The 5,477-nt window shown below is 43.1% G+C and overlaps 1 long non-coding RNA gene and 1 other non-coding gene across 2 annotated transcripts in view; one reads left to right on the forward strand and one right to left on the reverse strand.

Moving 5' to 3' along the window:
- Nucleotides 1-684, reverse strand: part of LOC108628006 (uncharacterized) — a 1,389-nt gene extending 705 nt beyond the window's left edge. Inside the window, exons 1-2 of the long non-coding RNA XR_001916760.2 lie at nt 413-684; nt 96-310 (exon numbers count right to left, since the gene is read on the reverse strand). This is a non-coding gene — a long non-coding RNA (uncharacterized LOC108628006). The remainder of the gene's footprint in view (nt 1-95; nt 311-412) is intronic.
- Nucleotides 438-510, forward strand: TRNAK-CUU (transfer RNA lysine (anticodon CUU)). Its single transcript has one exon. It is a non-coding gene; the product is annotated as a tRNA-Lys (tRNA).
- Nucleotides 685-5,477: the final 4,793 nt, after the last annotated feature.

A 5,477-nucleotide genomic window follows, 5' to 3' on the forward strand; every position in this document is an offset into this window, starting at 1 on the left:
AATACAAGTAATAAAGTTCAATGTGCAGTTTTGAACTTTTGCGCTTTTATGTTACAACCAATCATGAATGCGTTCCACAAATAACGCGACTATACCTCCCTTCACTGCGGAGATGGCTTCACATGCCTCGTCTAAAGTACGGGTTTATGTTCCATCCCTGTATTTCCATATGCATGATTCTTATACGTCTATGCGAATATCCTTTCCGTTTTCCGTCACAAAATACCGCGGGTAATGGTCCGTCCTTCAGGTCCATGAATCACACCCAGCGTTGAAATTCGGGCTGGGTTTTCTCGCGTATGCACTCTCCCTACAAACACCACAATTTATGATCAAATTTCGTAACAAGTAGACACTAATTTAGTTAAAAATAACGCTTATCATTTAATAACAATCATTCCAAAATAAATACAGCATCGGTTTTTTTAGCCCTTGTAGCCTGACTAGCTCAGTCGGTAGAGCATGAGACTCTTAATCTCAGGGTCGTGGGTTCGAGCCCCACGTTGGGCGATTATTTTTGCTCCTTAACCATTGATTTTGTTTAAAGATTGAGGCTCTTCACAAGGTTGACTGCCACGTCACCCATATTCGGGTGACAGTTTTGATTCGGACCTGTTGACAATTATTCACATTATTAAAAACGGTAATTTTAATAAAAACGATTGCACAATTAAAGATGTTAATTCGAATAACCATACTATATGCTGCAATAATGTTGAGGTGTATGAGAAAACCAAGGGTGGGCTGCAAGAAGTTGGAGCGCAATAATATTCGTTTACGCCAAACTTCAGTAAGCCTAAGTCTATCCTGCTAAAAGGTGTAAAGGGCAGTTTTTCAGTTGATGAAATAAAGAAAGAACTGGAGGATCTGACGTTCTCAAAAGTGAGAATTTTAAGTGTTTCCAAATTTATTTTTCGAAGGAACCCGGAAGCTTATCACCACATAATGCAGTGTGATTGTGACAGCAATCTAAGTGAGGTGTTTAAAATAAAAGCTGTGGCGTTTCAAAAAATAAAATGGTAACGGCTACGTAAAAAAGACATTTACCAGTGTATAAGATTTCAGAGGGTAGGTCACGCGAGTAAAAACTGCAGCTTAAATTATAGGTGTGTGAAATGTGCCCTATCTCACGATCCTGGTGCATGCCCTATAAACAAAGCAGCAGAAAAGTTAACTCCCCGATCCTGTTCAATATATTCATAGGCGACCTTTTAAACCTTTTTGATTTGAACCAGCCGGGTAGTCCTACGAAGGCTCTGGGATTTGCGGACGACTTTATCGTATATACCTCCCATGGTAGAGCGCTAACAGTCCGGGACAGGCTCGAGGAGATAGTCAACAGAATTAATAGCTATTATATCGCTTGGAATCTGAAACTAAATCCACATAAATGCGAGACCATACTTTTCAAAAAACCGACGTATTTCATATCCTCCGATGCCAAAAAGGGAGCGAGCAATTTCAGAATTGAAATTATCAATCAGGATGCAGCAACCAGGGTTTCTATACCTCATAAAAAGCAGGTTAAATATCTGGGTTACCATATTGATTACCTAGCCAGAGGCAATCTACATGCAGACACATCACTAGCTAAAGCCCGTTCTGCATTCATGGCAAACGGCAGAATATTTCGTAACCGCTCGCTGGCCCCAAGGACCAAAATTGTTTTATACATGCTCCTAATTCGGCCGATCTTAACATACGCTGCGCCTGTGTGGTGGAATTTAAACCACACTACGACGGAAAAACTCCGAGAATTTGAGCGGAAGTGCCTTAGAGCCTGTCTCGGAATGTATCGTTCAGCCCAGTCTGAGTGGCGACTTTTTGTGAGCAACAATAAATTGTACGATGCGGCGCAAATACCCCGTATCGACAACTTTATTATTAAACTTACCAGAGACTATTTTAGCAAGATTCCTAATAGCAGGAATCCTCGAATCATTAACTTAAAAATATGTAATAACGTCTTGGTCAAAGAGGGGGTTGTCCTTATCTAAAACTGGCAGCATCGCAAAAAAAAGTAGTAACCGCAAATAAAACGTCACGGGTGGTGAAGAAGATTGACACGCTTGCTTCCTTGGTATATGAAAACTGGTCCTTTGCGCAAGTGGCAAAGGTAGACAGCCAGCGTGGGAGGAGACTACCCTCGGAGATCAGCTGGAAGGAGAGAGACCCCCGCACACGCAACGTACGCAGCGGTACGTGAAAAACAACGACACTACTCCGAACAATTCATTGCAACCTGATTGACTTAACAATCATAGAATTGACATTGCAAATATAATTAGTAATCAGTTGCAGTCCATAGCCGCGCAGGTAGCGAGAAACACCAATGACACTAGTCGAATACTTAATGCGCTAAGAATAGTTAATGAGTAATGCAAATCGTAATATTAATACGCTTAGTCTGGCAGCAATGAATGCTAATTGAAATCATCAAAACTAGAAATTGCACGAGAAATGATTGCACAGTTAAGGAAATTAACTCGGAAAATCACACAATTTTTTGTAATAACGAGGAATCATATGAAAAAATTAAGGACGCGCTGAAGCAAGCGGGGACGCAATTCTATTCGTACGCGCCCAAAGCTGTCAAGCCAAAATCCCTGTTATTAAAGGGAGTTAAGGGTAGCTTCTCCGCGGGGGGGCATTAAAAACGAGCTCGAAGAACTCACGTCTACTTCTGTTAAAATCTTTCTAAATTTGTGTTCAGAAAAGATCCAGAGGCTTATCACCATATCGTCTAATGCGACGATGCCAGCGAACTGTTCAAAATCAAAGCGATCGCATTTCAAAAAATTAAATGGGAGCGTATCCGCAAAAAAAGACATATACCAATGTCGCAGATGTCACAGAGTGGGACATGCCAGCAAAAACTGCTGCATGACCTTCAGATGCGTCAAATGCGCCTTCTCCCACGAACCAGGATCATGCCTACTTGCTAATTCAACAGATAAGGGCAATCTGAAATGTGCAAACTGCGGCCAAAATGAACACCGAGCGAGCTATCGAGGATGCCCATATTTTAAGTTAGCGGCCTCGCAGAAGAAGAAGGCAGCCAACGCGAAAGTATATAAAGTATCGACGAAAATAGACATGGTGCGAGAAAACTGCTCCTTCGCACAGGCCGCGAAGGCCGATATCCGTAGAGGATACAGACCAGGCCAGGAATATCCCAGCAGCGCGGGACCTTCTACGACCTATCCTTCTCGGGCTACGAGGGAGGTGAACAACAACGACGCGCCGAGGGATGAGGCGTTCCACCCCGATTGGATCGAAAAGCTAAAGGCCGATGTGGCCAACATAATAGGCAAACAGATGCAGGCAATTGCGGCACAGGTAGCAAACAATACCGTAAACATCAATCGAATTCTGAACGCTCTCGGTTTAGACAATTATGAGTAATAACGACCGATCGATTAATTCACTTAGTCTAGCCGCGATCAACGTCAATTCTATCTGCGCTAATAGTCGGCGACATGATTTATTGGAATTTTCACTTAAATATAAACATGACATCATCTTTATTTCGGAAACGAAACTAACTGATAGGCATAGAATTAGCTTTGTTGAATATACGCTACTCAGAACAGATAGACCTAATGCCACATGCGGCGGTGGCACAGCGATTCTCATTCACAGAAGTTTAAAGCCGATCCTTGTTACGTCTCCCAACTCGTCTAGTAATGAAATTTTAGAATTTACGATTGTCAAACTAGTTACGACGAACAATCGCAATCTTTATTTAATAAGCGCTTACGCCGCTTTTGATAATAGAAAGGTATTTATCAACGAGCTAAACGGCCTATTCTCGAGCTTAAACCTAAATAATGTGTCTAATTATTACCTGATGGCGGGGGACCTCAATGCGCGGAGGACTGCTTGGGGCGACCATGCAGGGAACCAGCGGGGCAGATACATGAGACAATGGGAGGAAAAATATGGTATCAAATTCAAGGCTAGGATACTTACGCCCGAAATGCCTACTTTTAAGCCCTCAGCTTCGTTCTTAGATATCTGCCTCGCTGACGCTAGGATGCATTTTCACAACCTGAGGGGCGAGAGGGTTCCTGTACTGCCTTATGACAGCGACCACAGAGCGATCTCCCTCGAATTCAGTATCCTTAATGATTCGATTACCTATTCTACAGTAGAGCCGGCGCAACACGAATATAACTATAAAGCGACTAACTGGGAGAAATTCGCAAATTGTGTATCGGCGGAATGCAGGGACGCGATCCCCGATAGCAGGAATCTTTCTGTACTGGAAATCAATGCGGGTCTTGAAGGTGTATCCCTGGCGATTCTAACGGCTATAAAGAAAACCACCCCAGTATTCAAGAGCCGAAACAGCGTAGAACCGTACATAAACAAAAAAATCAAAAGGTGGTCAAAAATCAAAAGTAAGCTCCTATCCATTATCCATCGAATGGAAGAGCTGAGACCGCACGCGCAACCCGGGCTATTAACGGAAGCCAACGAGCTGCAAGGATTAGTTAGAATAAGATTACGGGAAGAATTCTGTAAATCCATTGCGAGACACTGGAAAGCAACCTTGAATGGGATTTCGCACAAACAGCCCGCTTCTTTTTTTCCAAAAATAAACGCTTTACTTAGGCCCAGAAAATTAGCTATGATCAACAGATTAGTAATTAGCCAGCATGAGTCTGATGTTATTTCGAGAAGCGGGCTCAATGATGAGAACTCCTATTTGAAGGATGACTCGCGAATTGTTACCACTCAGACTGGCATCCTAAATACTATTGGAGCTTGCTTTGAAAAAATCAACACGCCTAGGAGCCTAAATCAAGGTTCCAGGCTCAAGGAAATAGTTGATTGCCGAGCTCTAGCGCTTCGGAAAGAACACGCTCGAAACAGGGCAAGGAACTGTGCCCTGGTTGCTTTCTCCGAATGCAACAGGGCCAGTGAACCGCTGCGTTTAGCTGGCGACTTCCAGCCTTTCGTGAGCCATTCCAAGCTGGATAAAATACTTAAGAACCTACCCAACAAGTCTTCTTCGGGAATTGATGGTATTCCGTCGATTACTTTAAAACATCTGCCTGGTGCGGTAGTCCTTAAATTAGTAATCTTATTCAACAACTCTATTAATCTGGCGTACTTCCCAACCATTTGGAAACGGGCCAAAGTTCTGCCTGTCTTAAAAAAAAATAAAGATCCGTGTTCGCCCGCCAGTTATAGGCCCATAAGCCTCACCCCTAACTTGAGTAAGGTTTATGAAGCAGTGATTAACGACCTCATCACGTCGTACTGTACTAAAAATAAGGTCATACCGGACCTGCAGTTCGGATTCAGGCGGGGGCACTCGACGGTGCATGCCATACATAAATTCCTGAGTGACGTGAACGACACCTTAAACTCAGGCAAAATGTTAGGGGCGGCGCTGCTCGACTTAGCAAATGCTTTTGATACTGTTTGGATAAATGGCCTACTGTATAAACTTGACAAAAAAATGTTTC

Source organism: Ceratina calcarata, unplaced genomic scaffold (genome assembly GCF_001652005.2).
Source record: "Ceratina calcarata isolate Rehan_Ccalc_2016 unplaced genomic scaffold, ASM165200v1 scaffold491.2, whole genome shotgun sequence".
Classification (NCBI taxonomy): Eukaryota; Metazoa; Arthropoda; class Insecta; order Hymenoptera; family Apidae; genus Ceratina; species Ceratina calcarata.